The sequence below is a fragment of the Arvicanthis niloticus genome, unplaced genomic scaffold, assembly GCF_011762505.2.
Source record: "Arvicanthis niloticus isolate mArvNil1 unplaced genomic scaffold, mArvNil1.pat.X pat_scaffold_333_arrow_ctg1, whole genome shotgun sequence".
Taxonomy (NCBI): domain Eukaryota; kingdom Metazoa; phylum Chordata; class Mammalia; order Rodentia; family Muridae; genus Arvicanthis; species Arvicanthis niloticus.
The window spans coordinates 12,921-40,620 of NW_023045987.1; the positions used below are offsets into that span (position 1 = coordinate 12,921).

A 27,700-nucleotide genomic window follows, 5' to 3' on the forward strand; every position below is an offset into this window, starting at 1 on the left:
TGTAAATGATATAATAGTATACTTAAGTGACCTTAAACTTCCACCAGAGAACTCCTAAACCTGATAAACAACTTCAGCAAAGTGGCTGGATATAAAATCAACTCAAACAAATCAGTAGCCTTCCTCTACTCAAAGGATAAACAGGCTGAGAAAGAAATTATGGAAATGACACCCTTCCCAATAGTCACAAATAATATAAAATACCTTGGAGTGAATCTACCCAAGCAAGTGAAAGATCTGTATGACAAGACTTCAAGTCTCTGAAGAAAAAAAATGGAAGATCTCAGAAGATGGAAAGATCTTCCATGCTACTAGATTGGCAGGATTAATTTAGTAAAAATGGCCATCTTGCCAAAAGCAATCTACAGATTCAATGCAATCCCCATCAAAATTCTAGTTGAGTTTTTCTTAATAGCTAAATATGAACCTTTAAAAGTACAATTCTTGAGCTTTTATATTCTATCTTCTGCAAATTATTTGTTTCACTAACTCCCTTATTGAATAAGTAGTTTAGCTTTCTGTATTTGGGTTTTGTTTTTTGTTTGTTTGTTTTAGTTCTTCTTTTTCTTTCTTTTTTTTTTTTTTTTTAATTCGGGATATTACTTTTCTGTCAGAATCACTAGCCATACTTTTCTCTTATTCCATGAACTACCTAACTTGGTCTATGTATGCTTCCTGTATTATGTAGAAGGTTTTGAATTTCACAGAATAATGTCAGTTACCATAGTTTCTGAAGGACTAGAGTCATTTTAAGAAAGTTTTTATCTGAATATGAGGGCAATCTGGATGCAACATGTCTCACCCCACGGATCACCAGAGTTGATTTGACTGATGTAGCTGCCTAAGCAGGTGTCTGCTTTCTCCCTGACCACAGCTGGTGCATTTTTTCTGATTTGAGATGGTTAGCCTGTGAGTTAAGAGACTATAGCAAATTCATGGATTGGAGTTTATTGTTAGGGTGTTTTCTATATTTTATTTAGAAATAGCTGAGTAGAGTTAACAGATTACCTTACATGGATAGTTGGTTTTCAAAATGTCGGAAGTCCACAGAATTGACATTACAAACATTTCTGTATTAATGTTCATGTTGATTAGAGACCTGTCTGCTCCTGACAGCTTCCTGTATTGGATTCTAAGATTCTTCAAAGACTGAGCATCTTTGGAGTTACTCCAGTTGTGGTGAGACAGCCATTAGGCATTTTACTAAGGATGTTGGTTCTAACCGCTTTTCTTTTTTTCCCCTCTTTTATTGGATATATTATTTACATTTCAAATATTATCCCCTTACCTCATTCCCCCGAATTGCCTCTTTTCATCTACAGACAAATTACTGTCCAGAAAAGGACACACTTGCAGAATAGTCGACTGATTATATCTGCCTAGACAGAGTAATCAGCCCTTAATAATTCTGCATTACTATATCTGTCAGATGATCCTGGGCTAGAAGGCTGAAGATCAGATGCTCCAACATTTTGTAGTATAGGGAGTGTCCAGGTGTTCAGTGGTCTCTATAAATTGGCTAAGTTTTAGAAACTATGCTTTGTGCTTCCCATAATTTTAGTTAACTCAGTCATTCTGGATTTCTGACAGGGTTGAAAACTTATAGTCTCATAGCCAGTCCTGGCTATTTACTTTGAGGGAAAAGATTTGAGTGGATGGTCAACAGCTGACATTCATTCTAAAGCCAAGAAAAAAGCCAGGTCCAGAACTAAGTGTTTTAGTTAGGAGAGATGACAGCGGTTATGGTTAGTCAACAAAATGTTGGACTGGGTATTAGGACTATCTTGTACCTCACTGGTACAAATTGGCATAATTATGCTCTAATTGTATTTTGAGAGAAAAGTTTTATTTTAACAGGAAGGGTGATATGTAGGAGGAGCTAAGGTTAGAGGGGTACCAAGAAGAAGAGAATGAGTAAGGAGAGGAGGAGAAGAAGGAGAGGAGAAGCTAGGTGATGAGAGAGAGGAAGAGAGGGGGGATATGGAGGCAGTTGTTCACGTGTCTCCACCGGTCAAAGATAGTTGATATATCTAGGCTGGGTATTAGGTTACACTTCTGATTGAGCATTACCAAACTTATAAAGCCTTTAACATTTTTAAAAAGTGTATAAAAGCAAAAAGAAAAAGGGGGTATGGGATAGGGGTTTTCTGGGGGGGGGGGGGCGGGGAATGGGGAAAGGGGATGGCATATGAAATATAAACAAAATATCCAGTAAAAAAAACCTAAACAAACAAACAAAACCAAAACCAAAAAGAAAGTGGGAAGGATGACCTTAAATGTGGGTGGGGACTATCTCTTGGGCTACAGCTCTGTATTGGATAAAAAGCAGAAAACAAGCTAAGTTTGTTAAGCTAAAAAAAAAAAAAAAAAAGATATAAAGAACAATTTCCCCATGTCAAAGCATGATAACTTTCTACTGTCCTCAGGGAAAAAGTTCTGTAATTTTGGGTATGGCATTGAAGGCTTTAAAATATCTTACTTGACTGATTTTCTTCTGCATTGCCTGATTTCTTAGTTATTGGCCACACCCACTGAAATTCTGCACTCTGGCCCCACTCCCTGGACAGATGACTTGCCATTCTTTATGCATTCACATTGATTTTACACCACAATGATTTATATCTAATTATCTTCACTATTCTTAACCCAGAACTGTTCCTATTCTAACTGGTGACAATTATGGGGTAACACTGAACTGAATTGATTTCATATACTCTAATCTAGTTCACCCATGCTTGTCCTTGACTGAAGAAGCTTTATGACATGTGTCCTTTGACTAAAGTTTATGACTGTGGACAACCTATATACAAAATATTCTCTTATTCAATCCACCATTAGTATCTACTGAATGAGTTTCCAGTACTTTCCCTTACTTCATGACACAATCAGTTCTGAACATCAGGCACAGCATCAAACATAAACTCCTTACTCTTATGTAGCTTCTACTCCTGAGAAAGGATGAAGCTGGTAAAAATAATGCATCCGCAATATTATAGATAGCAATAAGGAAGACATGAGAGAAGAGCAACAGAAGATTCTGTTTAAATATACTAGCTACTATAGGCTTCTCTAAAGGGTAACATTTAATAAGGAACCAGACCACAAGAGGAAAAAAGGCTATAGCTGTCTGGAGAAAGTTCTAGGGCGATGGCCTACCACATGTCATGTCCCAAAGCTATCAATATGCATGGAATATAAAAAGGAGTGGTTGTAGTCTGGAGATGTTTATGGGCACAGAGGGAGGGGATGAAGTCTTTGACAGGGATGGGTGTACCATGTTGATAAAGTCATCATGCTGTGACTTTATTTAATTGCACAGCCTTGGGATCCTTAATGAGACCACTGAGTCTTTCCTTCAACATCAGCACAATGTTGTCAGATAGGAGACTGACAGTGAACATTTTTTAAAAATACTACTTACAGTTAAGAAGGCTTATCATATTTACCTTTGTGTTTCTATTTTCCAGAAGGCCCTTTCACACCTGGTATAAAATCTGCATAAAGAGATTTAAGGTAGGAATGAAAAGAGAAGGATGTGCTTACTCTGGCTCCCTGGATCTTATTCTATCATTTGTAGACTGAATGTCATACTAGAAGTGTATGAATAAAGCAACGAAAAATATCTGTGGCTCAGCCTGTGTTCATTCCAGAATATAACTAGACAAATTTTCTCTTGTGTCACACTCTCTAGAGACTACTATTGGACAAATAGTCTGGCATACATCATAGGACATACTCATTCCTTTCTCTCTGTAAGACAGACAGTTTTGTTCATTACTTAACATTCTTTATGCACTCATGTGTCCAGATTACTCATCTTATTCTCCCATTAAAAAATCTTATTTTCTTTGCTGATGATTTAATATTACAAGTACCATCCCTGAAAATCTGGAATAAAAAAAATAAAAATAAAAATAAAAATAAAAATAAAAAAAAAGTCTGCACAAGCTTGTAATTCTATTCCTTCATGACCCATTCTGAAGTGCCTGCTTCCAAGTTCATGTTTAATTTCCTGTCTTAACTACCATTTATTATCTACTGTAAGATATAAAATAAAATAAATTATTTCTTCTCAAAAAATGGAAAAAAAGTAAGTAATCTCCCAGAAGACAAAGACCATGCTAATATTGCAACCCCAAGATTGAAATTTCTATTAAATCTGTAGTTACATTTAGGCCATTTAATAGCTTTAAAATGCTTTTAATACATAATCCTCAGGCAAAGCAATTATACACTATTTATTTCTTTTGCCAAAGCTAGCATCTGAAACAATATTGGGCAAGAATCCCAGTGGATCAACAGGGACACCAGCCCACCCACAAGACTTTTGATCCCTCACATTTATCTTTTCTAAAAGAAATGCTGGCACAGGGATGAAGCAGAGACTGAATGGCCAAACAATAACTGTCTCAACTTGGGATTCATTTCATGTTTAAGCACCAATCCCTGACACTATTAATGGTACTTTATTATGCTTCTAGCATGGCTGTCCTCTGAGAGGCCCAACCAATCTACTGACTCAGACAGAGCCACACACCCACAGTCAAATACTGGTTGCAACTTAGACCCCTGGTGCTCTCAGAGATTGAAACATCAACCAAAGAACATACATGGGCTGATCTGGGATTCCTGCCTGGCCATAGGAGGCAGTTACCTCAGGCACCATATCCCCAATGCTGTGAGTCACAGGTAAGGACCCCCATTGATTCTGGGGTGCCTCCCCTATCTCAGGTCTCTGTTTCTTCCTGGAGATGTTCCCTAACTCCCTGCACCCCTGTGTGTTGCATGTTTCCATCCATTCTCATAGCCATCCATTCATCCCTCCTGCCCTGCCTCACACATGACCTGACCCCCCCACCCCTCTAGAGTACCCCTCCCAACCAGTTCTCTCCCTCTATCTGCCTTTCACTACCATTCCATTCCTTCTTTCAAGTGAAGCCCAAACATCCTTCCTTGTGCCCTTCTTCCTGGCCAGCATCCTTGGGTGTGTGAAGTATATCATGGGCATCCTGTATTTTATGACTAATATCCACTTTAAACTGAATACATATCATGAATACATAACATGAATACATGTTCTTTTGAGACTGGGCTACCTCACTCAGGATGATATTATCAAGCTCCATCCATTTGCCTGCAAAATTTATGATGTTTTTGTTTTTCATAGCTGAATAGTATTCCATTGTGTAAGTGTAATACATTTTCTGTATCCATTCTTCAGTTGAGAGACAACTAGGTTGTTTCCAGTTTCTGGCTATTATTAATAAAGCTACTATAAATATAGCTGAGCAAGTGTGCCTGTGGTCTTATGTTGTTCCGCGTGCCTCCCGTGTCCCCTCCGCCCATGGAAGAGAAACACATGAGACAGTATTCGGGTATCACCACAGCGAGGCTTTAATCTGTATCAGCAGAAGTGGAAAACGCGGAAGGGCCAAAGACAGGAAGAGGCACAGCTTAAATACACCCTAGAGTGACGTATTCACTTCTGATTGGCTGTTCACTCCTTACCCATAATACGCCCCGGGATGGGCAGTGACTTTTGGCGCGCTTTTGCCTTTTTGCACCTGTGCAGTCCATTGTTTACTAGTGGGAAGGACACGATGTCTGTGCCATCTTGGAATGGCGAATATATCACCGCTAACCACGGCTTCCTACATTATGTGGCTATTTTGGATATATGCCCAGAAGTGGTATGGCTGGATCTTGAGGTAGAGCTATTCTCAGTTTTCTAAGAAACTGCCAAACTGATTTCCAAAGTGGTTTTATAAGTTTGCACTCCCACCAGCAGTGGAGGAGTGTTCCCCTTGCTCCACATCCTTGCCAGCATGTACTATCACTTGAGTTTTTTATCTTAGTCATTTTGATTTGTATAAGGTAGAATCTCATTGCTGTTTTGATTTGCATTTCCCTCATGACTAAGGATTTTGAGCATTCCTTTATATACTTCTTGGCCTTTCTAAATTCCTCTGTTGAGAATTTGCTGCTTAGCTCTGTGCTCCATATTTTAATTGGGTTATTTGGGTTGTTGTTATTTAACTTCATGAGTTCTTTATAAAATTTTGATATTGGCCCTCTGTCAGTTGTAGGGCTGGTGAAAATTCTCTCTGAATCTGTCGGCTGATGTTTTGTCTTATTGACAGTGTTCATTGCCTTACAGAAGCTTTGCTGTTTCATGAGGTCCCATTTATCAGTTGTTGATCTTAGAGCATGAATCATTGGTAGTCTGTCAGAAATTTGTCTCCTTTACCAATAAGTTCAATGGTATTTCCCAGTTTCCCTTCTATAAGATTTATTGTATCAGGTTTTATGTTGAGATTCTTGATCTACTTTGACTTGAGTTTTGTGCAGGGTGATAAATATGTATCTATTTTCATTCTTCTATGTGTAAACTTCCAGTGAGACCAGCATCATTTGTTGAAGATACTATTTTTTTCATTGTATTGTTTTGGCTTCTTTATCAAAAATCAAGTGTTCATAGGTGTGTGGATTTATTTCTGGGTCTTTGATTCAATTCCATTGATCAATGTGTCTATTTTCCATACCAATATCATGCATTTGTTCTTTTTTTAAAAATCACTATTGCTTTGTAGTACAGCTTGAAGTCAGTGATAGTGTTTTCCTCAGTTCTTTTATTATTAAGAATTGTTTTGCATTTTTGGGTTTATTGTTTTTCCATATAAAGTTGAATATTTCAGTATCAAGGTCTATAAAAAATTGTGTTGTAATTTTGAAGGGGTTGCATTGACTCTGTAGATTGCTTTTGAGAAGATGACCATTTTTCACTATGTTAATCCTACCTATCCTTTAGTATGGGAGATCTTTTCATCTTCTGAGGTTTTCTTCAATTTCTTTCTTCAGGAACTTGATGTTCTTGTTATACAGAATTTTCACTTGCTTGGTTAGAGTCAAACAAACATATTTTATATTACTCATAACTATTGTGAGGGGTGTAGTTTCCCTACATTTTTTGTCAGCCCATTTATCATTTGTATGAAAGATGGCTACTGATTTCTTTGAGTTAAGTTTGTATCATGCCACTTTGTTGAAATAATTTATCATCTGTATGAGTTCTCTGGTAGAATTTTTGGCGTTGCTTATGTATACCATCATATATGCAAATAGCAATACTTCTTTTTCAATTTTTTCCCCTTGATCTCCTTTAGTTGTCTTATTGCTCTGGCTAGAACATCAAGTACTATATTGAATAGAGAAAGTGTGGGCAGCCTTGTCTTGTCCCTGACTTTAGTGTTATTGCGTTAAGTTTCTCTCCGTTATTGCTTCAAGTTTCTCTCCATTTACCCTGATGTTGTCTATTAGCTTGTTATATATTGCTTCAGTTATGTTTAGGTATATGTCTTTGTCCCTGATCTCTCTAATATATTTTAACATGAAGGGGTGTTGGATTTTCTCAAAGGCTTTTTCATCATCTAATGAGATGATCATGTAATTTATTTATTTTTTTCAGTTTGTTTATGTGTTGGGTTACATTGATGGATTTATATATAGTGAGCCATCCCTGCATCCTTGGAATGAAGCCTACTTGGTCATGATGGTTGATGTTTTTGATGTGTTCCTGGATTTGGTTTGCAATTATTTTATTGAGTATTTTTGCATCAATATTCATAACTGAAACTGGTCTGAAATTCTCTTTTTTGGGTCTTTGTATGATCTAGGTATCAGGGTGACTGTGACTTCAGAGAATGAGTTTGGCAATGTTCTTTCTGTTTTCATTTTGTGGAATAGTTTTAGGAGTATTGGTTTTAGCTCTTTTTTTGATTATCTGTTAGAATTCTGCCCTAAAACCATCTGCCCTTGGGCTCCTTTTGATTAGTAGACTTTTAATAACTGTTTCTATTTCTTTAGGAGTTATAGGGATCTTTAAATAGTTTACCTGATCTTCATTTAACTTTTGTAAATGGTACCTGTCTAAAAAATTGTTCCTTTCCTTGACATTTTTTAATTTTGTGGAATACAGGGTTTTGAAGTAAGTCTTAATGATTCTTTGAATTTCTTTGGTGTCTGTTGTTATGTCTCCCTTTTCATTTCTGAATTTATTTCTATAGTGTTTCCCAGTTTTTTGCTTAGTTTGGCTAAGGGTTAGTTTTGTGGTAAATCAAGGAAGTCCAGTCAAGGAAGACACAACTCAAATAATTACAAATGTATGCTACACGCCTAGATTGGGCAGATTTACCATTGAACTACTCTTTTCTCTTACATTTTCCAATTCAGCTGGAAGCAGACAAAAGGAGATCATCATTCCAATTCCTTATGTTGGGGTGGATGGTTCTGGTTACTTTAGAAATCTTTATGATTGTCACAAGGTTGAATAGCTGAGAGAAAAGAGTCTTTTAATTGGACAAAAAGTGGGAAATGTAAGAGAAAAAAGTTTTTTAATTGGACAAAAAGGGGGAAATGTTGTGGATAGCCCTAGCCTCTTGTTGTCATGGTAATTCCACTCCTGGGAGGGGCTGCGAAGGAGGAGTGAATCTTGTGAATCTTCTGTCCAATCGAATTTGTTAAATAAAGGCTAGAACCAGTGATTGGGCAGTAGAAGAGGAGTGGGAGGAGCCAGAGGTAGAGGAGGAGCAAGAAGAGCCGTTGGGGTTGTTGGCAGTTGGGGGAAGGACAGAAGATGAAGAAGATCATGACCTAGGAAACTGAAAGTTGTAAGAGATCTCATAGCTGGGGAATAGAGTAGTTCAATGGTAAATCTGCCCAATCTAGGCGTGCAGCATACATTTGTAATTAATTGAGTTGTGTCTTCCTTGACTGGACTTCCATGGGTCAGAGATTTACTGCAACAGGTTAGTCTATCTTGCTGATTTTCTCAAGGGAGCAGCTCTTGGTTTCATTGATTCTTTGTATTGTTTTCTTTATTTCTAACTCATTTCAGCCCTGATGTTGATTATTTTCTGCTTTCTACTCCTATTTTGTGTGCTTGACTTTTTTTTCCCCACTAGAGCTTTCAGGTATACTTTTTAAGTTGCTGATTTATAAAAGGACTTAATGCCAGGAACTTTTTTCAGGGATTATTTTAAAGCCTGTTCACTACACAGATATAGACACACCTTTGTTTAACACATTTATGTGAAAGTTCATTCTCTGCAATGGCCCTAACCAGGAGTGTAACTTAATCAAATGTAAACTTATCTAGTGAGTAGCTAAAAATGATAATTATTGGTCATTTGCTGCTTTGTAGATATGGATCATGAGTTGTCCAGTTCTCTTGTTCATCTTGACAACCCCACACTACTTAAAGAAGTCTGCCAGATCATTTGGGGTCACATTGTCATTTAATCCTTGTACATAAATTGCACTGTTGTCAGAATCTTCATCGGGATCTATAGGAAGGCTATAGGATCTATAGGATGGTCCTTCACCCATGGGTCCACCAGGCTTATTGAAGCCACCTTGCTCTCCAGTGCTGCTCATTCCACCGAGTCCTCCTCTCTGCCCACCTCGCCTCATGCCTCCACGATCAAATCCCTCTCTTCCGCTGTCCCGGTTATCAGGGCCACTCAAGCTCCGGTTCTCTCCTGGCCTGGAAAATCCTCCAGACTCCTACCCATAAGCACCCATGCTACTGGGGTGGTCCTGTCGGAATGAACTTTCGTGCCCGTAGCTGCTGCTCTGTTGGCTATATTGACTTGGAGCCTGGCTGTAGGATCCAGTCTGAGTGGGGTAACTAGTGGGAAGCTGCTGCCCATAGCTGCTTTGTTGACCATAGCTACTCTGCTGTCCATAGCTGCTCAGCTGCCCATAGGTATTCTGCTGAGAGTAACTGCTCTGATCATAACTAGTCGGCTGTGAAGAGGAGTAGCTGGTAGGAGGGTAAGATGGAGGTGCAGTGACTGGCTGCATTGGGTAGCTCCCAGGTACCTGAGGATAACTGTAGTTACTCTGTCCATATCCTAGGCTGGGTTGGTTATAACCCCCTGTGCTAGATTGAGGTTGACTAGTCTCACCAGGCTTGTTACCATCCTGTGGTCTTGTAGGTACGGTGGCTGTTGGCTGCTGGCCTTAGGCTGGGTAGGCAGGCTGGGTGCCATATGCAGACTAAGCTGTGTAAAAGGCCTACGTTGTTGTGACTGTAGCAATGGTGGTGTCATAAGCACCAGGCTCTATCCTTGGACAGGCTGGCTGTATGCCTGGGGGGCAGTTGGAGTGGTATAACCAGTGGAAGGCTGTCCATAAGAGGTTGCATATGCAGTCTGCCTGTAGGTGGCAGTGGTCTGAGCCTGGGTATAGCTGACATCAGTAGGCTGTCCATAGGTTCCATAGCTTTGTTGCCCATATGCCTAGGTGGTCTGTGCATATCCTTGAGTTGGCTGGGAGTTGTAAGCACTGTAGCCCTGCTGGGTTGCAGCTTGGCTATAGGTACTGTAATCCGTGGATGCAATTTTCTCTTTTTCCTCCTTGTTCTCTCAATGCCCATCTCCCTCTCACATTTGCCCTAGGCGCCACACTGCCTGGAGTAATTATCCTGTGTAATTACTATGATATCCATTGTACCTTACTCCAGATGGATATTCTTTCTTCTTTAACTGCCCTTAGAAATTTTAATTTGATTGCCCAAGAGTTAATGAGTTTAATTGTTCTTACTTCCTACATCCTATGATTCTATCTATCTATCTATCTATCTATCTATCTATCTATCTATCTATCTCATATAGTATGTCTAAATTATCTATCTAAATATTGTCAAAAATAAGTAAATACATACTTACAAGGTCTTTTGATTTATTATTATCAAAGATCCTACACACTCATCACTTCACTGCATAAAGTCTGCTCTGCAGACAGTCTCTACCATCAGGAAGCCTTTATTAAGCCAGCTTCATGGCATTTTCTACACTGCTTATGATAGAATACTGTGCTTGTATTGTGGATCACTAGCAGAAGATATCCCAGTGACCTCTATGAACTATGTCATGGATTCTGGTATGGGGATGAGTTTGCTGAGGAAAAAACAATATGTAAGAACAACCCAGAAGGGCTTTTTAAAAAATACACTACAGGGAAGCAAAAGCTGTAGACAGTGTAATTGTGCAGAATTCTTCTGTCTTCTAGGGAGATCAATGAGACAGATCTGCTAAAACTTTGAGTGAACTGCTTTCATTGGTTGGATAGCAGAAAATGGCATTTCTATAAGTATAGATTCTTCTATGTCTGCATGTAGAAGAGAACCAATTAATATGTATTAAATAAAGTAATGAATGGTTTTGAGAGGAGAACCTTAACCTGGATGTGTCAAGTAGCTCTGTCAGCCAGTATCTGTGTGACAATGATTGGTATCACTCTGACCTTCAGCTGCTTTATCTGTAAAACCAGGACATGATATTTTCTGTCCTATGTCTCCATAGTACATTAAATAACAATTATGAAATGTCTGATATGCTGTAAGTAGCCTTTCATGCATGCCTGGCTAATAGTAGTTAATCATCTGTGCCTTGTCACAGGCACAATCAAATAAGCTTGATTTAGATAAGGAGAAAATGAAGAAGGGTCTTGCACAAGCTGGTAAAATGAAGCAGAATTGTTTTTTTTTTTTTTCCTAGATCTTGTCTCCAACTTGGTCAGAATGTATGCGAATGCAAGAAGCATGCTTTAGCTCCTTTGAGTGATGAAATATTTCCCAATTTTTCTGTGCCCATATCTGGAAAGTATATGTGAAAATATGTTTCCAGTGTCCAGAAAGTAATTATATTTCTTGGGATTGTCTATAGAATCAACTGGAAAATATATGTGAGCAGGTAGAACAATGCCTTGTACACACTAAAAGAAAATGAATGATGGGCTAATTCTTCTCTCCCCTCCCTCCTCTTCCACCCCTTCTCATCTCACTCACTTAGATTGTCCCAGGAAAGAAGTGACACTTAGCTGTGCAAGAAACATTAGGATTAAAACTACTATTCCTAACAGAATATTCTGGCCACATGATAAATCAGAGAAAACACATAAAAAAAGTTGTCTGAAACCACTATTATTATTATTATTATTATTATTATTATTATTATTATTTTCACTTTATATAATGAAATACCTAATCTTTAAAAAGATTAGGTAGTTTGTCCAAGATTACAAACCCTGTGTGAGACAGAATTAGATATTGGTCCCAAAGTTGTGTGACTCCAAAGAATCTGCTAGTAACTATGATGTTATTTTCACTGGTACCCACTAAGCTGCTCTGGTAAAGTGCCTGGATCAAGCCAGTCCCAGCCTAATTCATAATCCATCTGCATCTTCTCTGTTGCTTGTATTAACCTTTTCATTTCTTATTGGCCTCTGACGGAAATGTTGGTCTTCCATATTCATGTTTGCTTGAACGCAGTTTGGAGTATAGGATGTGCAGGGTCCATAGTGATTCATTAATTCTTGGCAGAAGGTGAACAGGAGATAAAGCTTCAGGATCAAACACACTATAGTTAATTACACTTGAAGTTCAAAGGGACAATTAGAAGTATATCTCAAACATTCCACAGAATACAACTATATTAAAATTACTTGTAATTTGAGCTAAAATTGACTTTATTTTTTAGCCAACACTTTAATATGGAAACCTACACTTACTTTATCTGTTAAATCTAGTATTTATGTTTGGTTATGCCCTCAGAAATGTTTTCATACATAAAAAATTATATCATGGAATTACTTAGAAGACCAGAAGGAGTCAAGTGCAGAATAAAGGAATAGAATATAAAAATGAACCATATATGAAGAGCTCAAATCATAGATGATGCTCATGGTTCTCAATCGGTGTGTCACTTGACACCCTGGGCCTTTCACTGGGATCTCCTGGGACCATCAGGGAACACAGATCTTTATAATTCAAGGAAGAAGCATGATCACAGTTATAGGTTAGCAACAAAAATTGTATGGTGACAGGGGTCACCACAACATGATAAACTGTATTAAAGCATCACAGAATTAGAAGTCTGAGAATTACTGCACTAGATGCACTTTAGTAGGAGAACTGGGGTGTGTTTTTCTCTGAGTCTTTCCCTGAGAGAATCTGACCTGGAATCTGTATGCTCCCTTATGCTTTATTGACCATAAAGAAATCATTGTAATTTGGATATGGAAAGTCCCCTAAGAATACATGTATTAACATCTTGGTCACCTGTAAGACTCTTTCAGAAGCCTGTAAGAGGGTCACCTGTAAGAGGTAGGGCCAGGGGGATTTCTCAGACTTAGACTTTTGTTGGTTGTTCCTGTATGGGGTGATAGCCAGACATTCCTTCTCTTGTTTTACATCTCACCTGCCCATGGCAAGCCTGAACACAGGGCCACAATCAAGGTTTATGAACCCTAGGTTAAAACTTCAAGTCATAATAAAAAAAAAAAGTTGTAAAGACCATCTCTCATTCCAGTTATATCTCAGCTGAGGTTTATGGACATGCCCTGGTAGGGACATTTATACTTCAGGTGGGGCTCCAGTCCTTAGCTGCTAAGGAGTGACTTTGTTCTGTCATTGTAAGGCCTTCCTGTTGAGGCTTGACCTCAATCAATTCTTATGACTTAGAATCATTTATCAATTATTTATTTGTTTGGTGTGACCTCCTAAGTCAGCCATAGGCCTAAGTCAGCCATATGTGCCTACTGACACAAAGTCTTGGTCTCTGTGGGAAAGTACTAACCCCAGAACAGATAGCTATAGATCTTGTAGATAGGTAGCCCTAGTGGGAAAGTACCAGCCTAAATAAGAACAAATAATTTTAAGTCTTATGGACAGGTAGCCTTAGTGGGAAAGTACTAGCCTAGATCAGAACAAATGACCAATAGATCTTATGGACAGGTACATAGTGACCTGTTTCTCCCTCCTCCTTCTGTGAACTCTTCACTCTGGCAATATCCTGTTCTGGAGAACATCTCTACTCCCCCTGAGATCACCTGTGTTCCCCAGAAACAAAGAAGATCCTACATCACCCTCCTCTTCATATGTTGCTTCTATGTGTATATAACCCTGTGTGGAAAAATTAAAATTTGACAGTTCGATCAGACTCTAGAAGGCTGTCTTTCACCCCCCCAGTTTTCTCTTCCAGGTCTTCTGATCCCAGTTCAATGCCCTGTGGGACTGGGACATTCTGGCACCTGAAAAGGGACTCGGGAGATTATGGATAAGGGAATGCATCTTTGCAGAGAAGGGTAGGCCTACCCAGTCTTTTCGGAGAGTTGAGGGTGACTACCCAGAGTGCCCGAGGGCAACTTCAAATTAAGGAACACTTTTTAGAGCCACTCCTGGAGGAGCTGTAAGTGAGCAACTTGGCATGCCTTGGAGTACCCAAGAGAAGACTGCCAAAGAGAGCACTTTGCATTTGGAAGGACTTCACTTGAGATGGTCTGTGTGGGGAATCAGACAGGGCCAGTCCTTGAAGTAAAGGCATGGGGGGTGGGGGGACATTTTGTGTTAGGGCTCAAGGAGCCTATAAGGAGACAAGGAACTAGGATTATAAAAAAAGATTTAAAAAAAATTTTTGCTTCCATTAGTGTTGTTTTCCCAAGAGGGGACTATTGATAAGAAAATGCTATCCCTCCTAAGCAGGAAATAAAAAGTTAAACCTTGAAAATGAAAGAGGGAAAGGGCTAAAGCAGTTGTCCACTCTCTGGTTTGTTAACAAAAGAAAAAAGAAAAGCTTATTACAGAGCCCTTATTGGATCAAATGAGAATCAGGGGATGCCCTCTTCTCTCTGGTTCCTACAGGAGAGATTCTCAGTTCTGCTCTCTCTGTCTGTTGTGTGTCTTTGGTGTCCAATCTGTTCATGTGTGTCAATTGGTTTTTCTTTGTTTCATTGTTTAAATGATTGTTGTTTGATGTTCAAAAGAAAAAATGGTTAAAACTGCTTGCTATCCACACCTCAATTTAGTTTAAAACTTGCTTAAAAGGCAGTTTCAATTTACACAACAGAGGCTGATAAATAACCCTGTTTAGTGGCTGGGAGTAGGGAGCAGGAGTTAATAGTTTCCATATGCATCTCTTGGAAGGGGGCCAACAGTGTTTTTGGCTCCTATAGTAAAGGAATTGATAGTGGGTTTTCCAGTTTGACAAGTGAAAGGGTGCTTTTTTTTCTTAAAATTACAACTAAAAAAGTTTTAAAAATTTGTTTAGATAAAACTATAAGATATACATTTATTTTTATTCTTGACTGGTTTAAAAAATATAAGTATGCTTTATAAGTCCTGGTTATATATTATTGGGTATGATTACAAATTTATAATTTTGGTAACAAAAACCTATATTAAAACTGGTAATTTGGAGTTACAGTCATTCAAAACCAGATGTATAAAAGAGATCTCAGTAAGAGTTTTATCTGGGATCAAACAAGCCCCTGATGAACACTTTCATTTGTTACACAATTGGCTTATTAGTTGATCCCTCTAAAGGAGTTTTAAGACAAGCTTTAAAATTTCAGGGAGTGCTTGTTGTTCCAGAAAACATTCAAAGACAATATCTTTTCAATATTTTAGACATCAGTTATATTTTTTAAATAAATTATAATACATAAAATTCAAATAAGAAAAGATAATTTAATTATTTTAAATTATTTTCAAAAGTTTCTAGGAGATGCTAATTGGCAAACACCTTGTCTTAAGCTCTCCACACAAGAGGACTTTAGCCTCTGTTTAGTGTTCTCAAGAGAGATACAAACTATAATTTCCCTCTACAATTGTTAAAAAAGAAATAATTTTACAAAAAGTAAAAGAAGCTGTTATTAATAGATATATTATATAGATTGAGTAGTTGTTGGCTGTTTTATAACAGTCCTTTGATAAAAGAGAATATTAATGTAGATTTATATTACTTTATTTCCAAAGAAAGTGTTAATATTTTGTTTTAAAGTTGTTGCTGTGTTAATACAGAATTATAGGTCAAGATTACAAAGCTATTTTGAAAAAAACTTAATGAAATATTTCTTATTTCAAACAATAATGTAATTGATTATTCAAAAATACTGATATTTGACCTATTATATGATTCATTTGTTACAGTATACCTCTATATATGCTTTTGTATTTCATATATATATATATATATATATATATATATATATATATGTATATATCCCATAAAGTGTGTTTACTGTATTAATAGCTCATATAATGGAAAGACATCATATATACATTGATTAATATATTATTAATATATTATTAATATTATATATTAATTATGTATATTATTAATATATATATACATTAATTAAATAAAAGACATTGTATATACATGTAATTACATTTATACATGTAATTTAATTATATAAATTATATATAATTAGATTACATGTTTACCCTCTTGAGTTCCCCCAGTTTCAACACAAATAATTAAACTACGTGCTATAGCCACCATTTAAAATACAAAAATTTAAGCTTTTAATTTATATATTTATAGGCAATATATAGCTCATAGTTTATAATTGCTTAAAATTGTTCCCTTTTTAGATATTGCTAACTTTCTAATTTTGCAGATATAGCTCAATTTAAAAAGCATGTATTGCCTTCCAGTCTGGGCCCAGGAACTGAGCAGATCTTGGGTGGCAGCTCTGCCTCCAATCTCTAAGAACCCAGAGGAAGCAGGGATCCCAAGTGCTCTAACTCGGGCAGTATCTTAGCAGACAGCAATGCTTACCTCAAACAGGGAGTAACTGGGACCCACAAGGACCCAGGAAGTCGCTCCCTGCCTGGAGCCCTGGTTCCTTCTGGTTTAGGCCAGAGAGCTGAGCAGATCTCAAGTGGCAGCCCTGCCCCCAATCTCTAAGAAACCAGAGGAAACAGGGCTCCCAGAGCTCTAACCTGGGCAGCATCCTGTCTGAACTTGAGCACTGAGCAGATTCTGGGCCCCAGCACTTACCCTAGTAGTTATGCTCACCCCACAAAGTTCTGATACAACCAAGATAATAGTAAAGACAGGCTCCAGTCAGGGACAGGGCAGATAGCACTCAGGAGATACAGATGGCAAAAGGCAAGCACAAGAACATAAGCATCAGTAACCCAGGACACTTGGCATCATTAGAACCTAGTTCTCCCACACTAGAAAGTCCTGAATTCCCCATATCACCAGGAAAGCAAGATTCAGATTTAAAATCACTTCTAATGATGATGATAGAGGACTTTAAGAAGGATATAAATAACACTCTCAAAGAATTTGAGGAGAACACAGGTAAACAGGTAGAAGCCCTTAAAGAGGAAACAAAAAAATACCTTAAAGAATTACAAGAGAACACAACCAAACAGGTGAAGGAATTGAACAAAACCATCCAAGACATAAAAATGGAAGTAGAAACAATCAAGAAATCACAAATGGAGACGACCCTGGAGATAGAAAACCTAGGAAAGAAATCAGGAGTCATAGATACAAGCATCACCAACAGAATACAAGAGATAGAAGAGAGAATCTCAGGTGCAGAAGATACCATAGAAAATATCAACACAAATGTCAAAGAAAATACAAAATGCAAAAAAGTTCTTAACACAAAATATCCAGGAAATCCAGGACACAATGAGGAGACCATACCTAAAGATAATAGGTATAGATGAGAGTGAAGATTCCCAACTTAAAGGGCCAATAAATATCTTCAACAAAATTATAGAAGAAAACGTCCCTAATCTAAATAAAGAGATGCCCATAAACATACAAGAAGCCTATAGAACGTCAAATAGACTAGACCAGAAAAGAAATACCTCCCATCACATAATAATCAAAACACCAAGAGCACAAAACAAAGAAAGAATATTAAATGCAATAAGGCAGAAAGGCCAAGTAACATATAAAGGCAGACCTATCAGAATTATACGAGACTTCTCACCAGATACTATAAAAGCTAGAAGATGCTGGACAGATGTCACACAGACCCTAAGAGAACACAAATGCCAGCCCAGGCTACTATACCCAGCAAAACTCTCAATTACCATAGATGGAGAAATCAAGATATTCCATGACAAAACCAAATTTACACAATATCTTTCCACAAACCCAACATTACAAAGGATAATAACAGGAAAGCTCCAATACAAGGAGGGAAATTATACCCTAGAAAGAGCAAGAAAGTAACCCTCTTCCAACAAGTCCAAAAGAAGATAGCCACACAAAGATAACTTCACCTCTAATAACAAAAATAACAGGAGACAACAATCAGTGTTCCTTAATATCTCTTAACATCAATGGACTCAGTTCCCCAATTAAAAGACATAGGCTACTGGACTGGATACATAAACAGGACCCAGCATTTTGCTGCATACAGGAAACCCACCTCAGTGCAAAGACAGACTCTACCTTAGAGTAAAAGGCTGGAAAACAATTTTTTCAAGCAAATGGTCCTAAGAAACAAGCTGGAGTAGCCATTCTAAAATCTACAGCCTGAGAACAAAAAGGGGGGGGGGGGGCTGATGGTTCCACCTGTATAGGTAGTTGAGGGTGGCCTTGCCAGGCATCAGTGGAAATGGACAGCCTTGGTACCTGAAAGTTTGGATTCCCTAGTGTTGGGGAATTGCAAGAGCAGGGAGGTGGGAATGAGAGGATGGTGGGAGCACACCCTGATAGTAATTGGAGGGGTGGGGATGGGGTAAGGGGTTAGGCATCCCTGATATTGGGAAATTTGAGAGCAGGAAGGCAAAAATGGGAGGATGGTGGGAGCACAGCCTCATAGAAACTCCCAGAATTATATGGATTAGACATGACAGAGGCAGGCCACCAGAAGACTAGATTCCAGAATTCAAACAAACAATTATCTTGATACTAAAATTTGTTTTGAGAATTGTATATTGCAGAATACATAGCCTTGGTATATCTACTCATCAGGCAAGCTGAGCAGACCTGCTCAAAGCGCTGATGTTCTGGAATTCCAGCTGGATGCAGTGAAGACACAGTGTCAGAGGCTTATCAATTTACTCTTCCCCCAACCCCTCTTCTAATATCTCAACACCCATAATCAGCTTGAAGAAGTTAGTGAAGAGTCAGCACCCCTAGTCCCTGGGCTTGGGGACTGAGGTGGTTAATATTGGGTTGTCTTTCTAGGGAAAGATAATGGTTTTAGTGGAACAGGGAGGATTAGCTAGGATTTATTGCATAGCCATAACCTACTGGTAGAAATATGTGTAATTGTTATTAAGATGAAGTTATAATTTCTTAAATGGTACAAAATTAACTTTGATTTCAAATTTAAGGTTTTCATTGGTATAAGCTTCTTAATATAAAAGTGAGATGAATATTGTTACTTTCATAGGCATTGTGCCTGTATAACACATTTAGAAATACAAGGCTTAGACCCAGTCCTTCTTTAACTTTTTTAACTTATTTGAGATGGTTAGCCTGTGAGTTAAGGGCCTATAGCAAATTCATGGCTTTGAGGTTATTGTTAGGGTGTTTTCTATATTTTTTTTTTTAGAAATAGCTGAGTGGAGTTAACAGACAACAGTCCAGATTGCCTTACATAAATAGTTGGTTTTCAAAACATCAGAAATCCACAGAATTGACACTACAAATATTTCTGTGTTAATGTTCATTTTGATTAGAGACCTGTCTGCTCCTGACAGCTTCCTGTCTTGGATTCTAAGAAGAAATTGAGCATCTTTGGAGTTATTCCAATTGTGGGGAATCAGCCACTAGGCAAGAATTGCCTCTTTCCATCTACAGACAAATCACTGTCCAGAAAAGGACTCACTTGCAGAATATTTCATCACATCTAGGGTCTAGAGTGGTCAGGCGACCATGCCTGGCTTAGGTTGGCTTTTATATTACTCCTATATTACCCATCATTGAGGAAATCATACATAGCATATTGATATATGCCTCTGTCTTAGGTTTATAGGAGCTAAAAATTACTCCTATCATTACCTGTCATTGAGGAAAACATACATAGCATAATGATGTATGCCTCTGTATTAGGTTTATAGGAGCTCTAAACACTCTTACCTTTCGTTGACTAACTGGCCATCATAGGCACATTCTTTAGACCAAGACCACGTTCAGACCAAAGGATACACTAGATGCAATTCTTCACAGTGATGTGTAACTGTTATGAGGAAGTAGCTGAGCTTGCTGAAAGCGATCCTTTGTGAGCGTAATCAATCTGCTTAAAATACAATGTTCAAAGGTTAAAAGCAACATGATTATCCAAGCAATGTAGAAAATAAGGTTAGAAGTGGAAGTATTTCAGTATCAAATCCAACTGCTAATTATCAGGGATCAGACACAAAGTCTGGCCACCAGGTATAGAGTGGGTGGCTTTAAGTAATGATAAAAAACACTCTCTAGTAAGTGTGGTGATTATATGCCAAGTTAAATCAGCTGGTTGATTTTGAGCCATCTTTATCATTAGAATAATACTTATTAGGCTCAAGACCCACGACCCCAAATTAAAACAGAATCAGGACCACACCAAGTATTAGTTAAGGGGTCTCTCTACAAGACCCTGTCAAACGAGCTGGAAGTAACTAGATGTCAGTGACGATCCGCTGCAGATTGACCCTTAGCATCAGTTTGCAGAAAATTTAAAACAAATAAGACAAAAGCAAGGTGTGCTTTTGGTGACTTTGGGGGGTATAATTCCCCCTTTCTAGTTTTAAAAAAGTCAATTTTTTAGAATTACCTGTAAAACCAGGGAAGAAGCACCATTAGCTGCTTTTTCCATATTTAGAGAGTTATAAAAATATTATTTTAAAGTTTCGTAATCTCTCTTTTACAATTTCTTGTCCTTGAGGATAATAAGGAGATATCAGTAATATTAAATTGTCAACAAAATATCTCAAATGTTTGACTATAGTCAAATAACTGTAATAGCCAGTTCCATTATCTATCTTAATCTGATATGGAACACCAAGCACAGGAAAATAATATAGGCAATAACTAATTATATTTTTACTTGCTTCTCTTGTTAAAGCAGTTGCAACTAAAAGTCTAAAAGGCATCAAGTCACATGTACATATTTTAATTTTTTAAAATCAAAAATGAGTAATATCTATTTGTCAAAACTGATTATGTATAAGTCCTCAAGGCTTAACACCATTATGAAAAATTGAAGATATTAAGAACAAGTTTTTTCAATTTAACTTGCACACTTTCGGCCAATTATTTTTGAAAGGCCTATAACATGTCTAGTAATAAATCTGCTCTGGCATTGCCCTGGGGTTCAGGCAATCCAATGAGCCTTTAAATGTCTTATAAATTAAAGAAACAGTACATGTTTATTAAATTAAGCTTTATTTTTATAAATAACTAGAAAATTTGAGAATTAGCAATATCTAAAAAAGAAACAATTTTAAGCAGTTATAAATCATGAGCCATATACTGGCTATGAATATATAAATTGAAAGCTTGATTTCTCAGCATTTCAAACAGTGGCTACAACACTTAATTTAATTATTTGTGTTGAAGCTACAACACTTAATTTAATTATTTGTGTTGAAGCAGGGGAAACTCAAGAAAATAAACATGTGATTTATACATATACTGCCTTTTTAATAGATGAGGCATCTGTAAATATAGTAAATACAGCAAAGATCTTTTCTATGGGCTGCATGCATAGTAAATTTTAGGAAATATAAAAGCATGCATAGAGAAAAACCATAACAAATGATCATCAAATTTTTCTAAAAAGTTTGTCATGTAATAGGCCAAATATCATTATTTTTAATAGCCAATTTAATTGCTATTTGGAATAAGGAATAAACCTTTTATCCAAAATGCTTTTAGGATTCTCTCACATAATTTTGTATTATCACAATAATAATTTTATAATAGGATGTTTAGAATTTATTTGTAGATGAAGAAAGATAAATACACCTTAATGGTTTCTTTTATCAAAGGGCTGCCAGCTCCAACCCAGCTCCCACATGTCTCCTATGACTTAGTCTTTTACACAAAATCTCACTGATTCTGACAATCCTAACAAGCTCCTGTGTTTCTTGCTTTGAGCTTTTCTTCAAGGTTGGCCTTTCTTCTCCTTCTCTACATTTAAGATTTACCGGCTTAAAAACCAAAAGAAATGGGGAATACAGGGGGCCTCTCTGCTGGAACACATGGCCACCATGTGGTGGAACAACAACCACATGGCAGGGCTGGCCCTTCCCCCACTGCTTCTAAACTCACCATTAACGCTTCTTCTCCCCAACAGAAATACCTACAACAGTGTTTGTGCTTCTTAACCCAAAATATTCTTGTTTTTGTTTAAATGTCTCCTTTTCTCTCTAACACTCATGATATATGCCCAACGTTTCTTTTTTCAACTTTTAAGATTTTTTCAAGCTTCAAAAGTCATCTAATTTATTTCCACAGGTCAAGTCAACTCTGCTGATGACCATTTTCCAACTCTTAATTAACAACTAGTTCTTTTTTACAGACAAACTGTTGCTGTCTACCCCAGATACATAATTAACATGACGTTTTCTTCCTCAGCCATCCAAAACAGACTGAAAGGTACATTTCGGTAAATTCCGGGACTAAAATTTCCTCAAATATCTTTGCCTTTCTAAGATCTTAACAATAGACCATATATGACATGCTTGCTCCAAAGTAGCTTAATACTAGATACCCTTCACAAACACTCCCCTGCTGGGGTGCTGCTTTCCTGTTGTAATTATCCTACGGGCGCACCCACAGATCCAGCAAAGACAAAGCCATCCACCGAAACCTGCCTAGGATGCCAAGCTGCCTCCTTCCAGACACATCTGACTGAAAACTCCAAAGACACCCTGAGACCTAGAGAAGATAGATCCAGACCTTCCAGCTACAGATAAACTCTTTTGCCAAAGACAAATAGCTAAAAGTTACATGTTAGTTAAAAAAAAAACATAATGTGTATCTAAATTAATCAGATGTCATTATCTTCCAAACTATACCACCTATATTTAATTGATTCAATGATCTCTTGCCTTCCCAAACCACACCCTCAATTCCACTTACCCTGTGACTTAATCGTGCTACACCCTAGTGTAGTGTTTTCTTTTGACTTCCTCATCCAAAATTTTTACTACAGAGATACCCATCCATTTATGAAAGAAAAGAGAATGGGATGTAGGAAAGTGATAGGATGGATGATTTTGGTCGAAGCGCTGGCCAGAAAGCCCGAAGACCCAACAGGTGACAATTGCCTATAAGGAATGGGCATCTATTCCACCTTGCTTCCAGAGTCCAGGCTCCTAACACATGGCATGGAACTCCATTAACCTACACTGTTCAGTCACATTCAGGGCAATGTAGCTCCACCCAAAGAGCACAGGTAGAGGACAGGACTACAGGCCTCAGGCCCTAGAGAAATTTACATACTAATGAGATGCCTGAAGGCCAGAGGGTGGAGCCAATTAAACATTCTTCCCAGACCCATCCTCCTTTCTCTCTCCCTATTTAACTCAGGTCTGCCCTGAGTTTCATGGGGGTGCATATCTAGATTCAACTACCATCAGCCATGAAAATAAAGCCTGTAAAACTCATGGACTATTTTGTATCATTGGGGCTATGACTTGAGAAACTGGAAAAGGCCTTTAATGAGCCACTGTAGCTACAGCTTCCGTGCCTAACTTCCTTCCTGAAGGAACTTTTTGCATTTCCAGCCACCTTACACACAATATATAACATTCCTGTTTCTGTAGCATGTCTTGTTTTTTTTTCTAGTCTTAGGAATTTATTTTCTTTGCCTAGAAACTTATTTCATGAATCTCTGTAAGACTGGCTTGCTTATTATTATTTTTTCAAACATGAACTCCTTGCACATATCTTCTGACAAGCCCAGTTAAACTACAAGACATTTGCTTAAATTTTAGTAATGTGTTGTCACATAGCCTTAATCATTCATTCATTACTCAATAAAATTGTCTAATCAGGATCTGCAGGGATGGCCTAGCTGCTGCATCTTGTTGATGCCTGTGGTCAGTTGGAAAGTCACTATAAGGTTGCTTTTAAATGTCCTTACTCACCAGTTTGTGAGTTTTCAGAGCAAATCTGTTGAAAAGGCTCAGTTTTACCCATAGTACTACTTCATCAATAAGGCCAGCTCTATTTTGAAGACGGTGAGAACAGAAACTACATCCCTTGAGGTTCTGAAACTGAATATCTGTCACCTCAGCTACTTTTCTTTTGGAAAATCTTTATCACAAAGCTAGCAAAGATGTAGGGTAAGAAATAAGCTCTGCCTCTTGATGGAAGTTGCTACATAATCTTTGTCTATGTTTACTCTACCCGTGGCTCCTTTTCTGTGCTCTGCCATCACTTGTATTGCATCACCACATTTCTTTCTACTGTAGACTTTAACATTGCCTGAAACTCTCCCTGTATTTACTTTCTTTTGATAGTGAATGCTTCTCTTCCATTTGAATATGAGCTCTAAAAGAGTTGAGATCCCTCTGTGACTTGATGGATACTAAATCCCATTGATTAGAACAGTGACTAACATTTGGCACCCACTAGGTGCTGGGCATGTGGTGATTTGAGTGGATTAATCTGTAAGTGAACAGTGTTGGTGGGGATGCAAATTAATATAGCCTTTATGAAAATCATTTTGGAGATTTCTCAAAAATTAAAAATAGAACTACCTGTGTTGGAAAGTTTTATGCCAATTTGACATGAGTTAAAATTATCTGAGAGGAGGGAACCTCAATTAATAAAATACCTCCATAATATCTAGTGGTAGGCATGACTGAAGATCATTTTCTTAATTACCCACAATGGGTCTCTCCCATTGTGGGTGGTGTCATCCTTGGGATGGTGGTTCTTGGTTCTATAAGCAGACTGAGCAAGTCATGTAGAGCAAGCCAGTAAGCAGTACCTCTCCTTAACCTCTGTGTCAGCTACTGCCTCCAGGGTCCTACCCTACTTGAATTCTTGCCCTGAAAACCTGTGATGATGAACAGTGAGTGATATGAAAGCATAATCCAAATAATCCCTTTCCTCTCCAACTTACTTTTTTGGTCATGGTGTTTCATCATAGCAATAGAAACCTTAAGACACTACCATGTGACACAGCTACTTCATTCCTAGGCAGAAACACTGAGGATTTCACATCATATTATAGAGGTATTTATTGTTCTCTATTCTCTATAGCAAATAATTGAAATTAGCCTACTTGCCCATAAACAGGTGAATGGATAATTTAATATAACATATTAATATACATGTATATATATGAATAATACATTACTACTATTAAGCTTTAAAGTAAAATGAAGTTACAAAACTTGTAGGAAAATGGTTGGGCTTAGAATATACAATATTAAGTGATGTCAAACAATTTCAGAAAGATTAAAAACACATATTCTTTCTCATATATAGAACCTATAGAAACATTATATGGACATATGTAAACAAATAGATACATGGGTACAGTATAACATGTAAGAAGAGAATAAGAAATGCTAAATATGAGGACGGACTATGAGCAGATAATAAACACCCATAGGAAAGGGAATCTAAAGCTAATTAATTTTTCTAGTTCTAATTGTGTCAAGGAGTTTTTGATTTTGGTGTCTGGTGAGCACATCAAGATATACTCAATAGTGAAAGTGTTAATCCCTTGTGAAGCTCTACAGCTTCAGATTGCCTACTCTAACTATATAGAAATTGACTTAGATGTATAGTCCTTGGGTCTGGTTAATTTTGATGTATAAACTTATTTTATTTGCAAGTGTTTAATAATAAATTTTATAAAACTAAATTTATAATGATTCAGAGAGCTTTCCTTTGCAGGCTGTTAAACTTTTTATTGAATATCTTATTTATTTACATTTTAGATGTTATCCCCTTTCCCTATGCCTGTCCCCAGGAATCCCTTATCCTGAGGTTGTGTCCTCATCTATCCACCCACTCCCCCCTTCAAGCCTTTAAATTCCTTCACACTGGGGCATCCACCCTTTCTGGCTATTTATAGTAGTGTAAGACAGTGCCTCAAACTTACATCCTGGACAGCTTCAGAGAAATAGGCACAATTGTCATTTCTTGATGAACAATCTGGGTCAAAAGATGTTCACTGTTGCTCCAAGGCAGTCTCAGTTTTCAATATTAGATAATGGCTCCTGCACTGGGTGTGGGGATGGGTTGCAGTCAGGGTGAGTTTCAGAGTAATCTGTTGGTAAGACTTACTGTCCCTGGAATCTAAGATGAAGTGAAGCTAAGTGAAGTTTTAGACCACATATGACAGAGAATATTTGGCATTTGGCCTTCTAGCATTGAATGATTGAATGACTCTTTAGACTTGTACATTTATATTTGAGGGTCTGTAGAAGTCAGAAAACTAGAAAGGGGCCATAGGTAGTGGGAGTGGGAAAAAAAGGTGATCAGGAAGGAGACAGAGTTGAACACAGGTGTTAGGAAGAGAGAAGCAGCACTAACAGGGAACAGCTAGATGGATAGAGGAATATCAGGGGCAGCCCTGCTTATACACTGAAGGCCTAAAATCAGTCATAGTCCTAAAAACAGCAATAGGCCTGACATACATGCCTACTGACACAGTCTTTGGTCTTTGTGGAAAAACACTGAAACAGATGGCTATAAGCTATTGTAAACAAGAAGCTTTAGTGGAAGTTAACCAGCCCGAGTAGTCATAGACCTTGTAGACAGTTAGCCTTGGTGGATGGTACCAACTTAGATAAGGACAAGTGAATCATATGCAGAGTCATAATGAACTGTCTCTTGAAACTTCACCCAGCTGACACTCTCTTCTGGAAGATATCTGTACTCCTCCTGAACACTTAGGATCCTGCATCATCCCCTTCTTCACATCCTGCCTTTTTGTGGATATAACCCCTGTGTGACAAAAAGTAAAATCAGCAGTTTGATCAGCCTATAGACAAGCCACTCATTCTTTGCGTTTGCATGTCCCCCATCTTCTGTTTCAGGTGATCTCCCTGGACCCCTGTTCAATGTCCTGCTGGACAGTGTTGCGCACACCTCCCGAGTCCCTTTTCGCCCGCGAATAAGGACACGTGAGGCAATAATCAGGTATCACTACAAACGAGGCTTTACTCTGTATCAGCAAACGTGGAAAGACGCAGAAGGGCTGAAAACAGGAAGAGGCACCACTTAAATACACCCTAGAGTGACTTATTCACTTCTGATTGGCTGTTCGCTCACCACCCAATATTACGCCTCGGGATTGGCCAGTGACTTTGGCAGGCTTTCTGCCTTTGCAGCCGCGCAGTTAATTGTTTACTAGTGGAAAGACACGAGGCCAGCGCCATCTTGGAATGGCGAATGTATAACCACTGACCACAGCTTCCTACATCTCTCCCTGTTTAAATTATTAATATGAAACAGCCTTTTGTCCATTAAGCACAGCACCAACTCAGTGAGGGAAAGCAGAGGCCTGATCCCCTGTGCAAAATGAGATATTGTAATGGGTTTAATTCCCATACCCATCTCGATGCCTTTTGACGGGAGCCTCCACCCTGGGGCGCCACCAGGGGAGGTTTTTTGGCATCAAACGTTTGTGCAATCAGGCATACTTTCGGGAAATCTATCCACACTCGTGGAACATTCCCTGTCGAGTACCCACTAGCAAACACCTCTAAATGTTCAGGTACCGGTTATTCAGGCAAGGGCTGGCTGGACTTAGACCTCTCATCGACCCAGTGCAATGGGGTGAACCCTTGGGGTACATCGACTGAGAGTCTCAGTCATCCGCTACTTTCTCAGCCTAGATAGTCAAATTTCAGGGAGAGATGCTTGCTCCAAGACTGCGAGTGCTTGGGCTAAAGCGGCCTTGTCACGTTTTTGTTGGGCTC

At 38.1% G+C, this 27,700-nt stretch overlaps 1 pseudogene; it reads right to left on the minus strand.

The window, feature by feature from the left end:
- Positions 1 to 9,174: 9,174 nt before the first annotated feature.
- LOC117701927 (RNA-binding protein EWS pseudogene) lies at positions 9,175 to 12,315 on the minus strand (annotated as a pseudogene).
- Between the last annotated feature and the right edge of the window lie 15,385 nt (positions 12,316 to 27,700).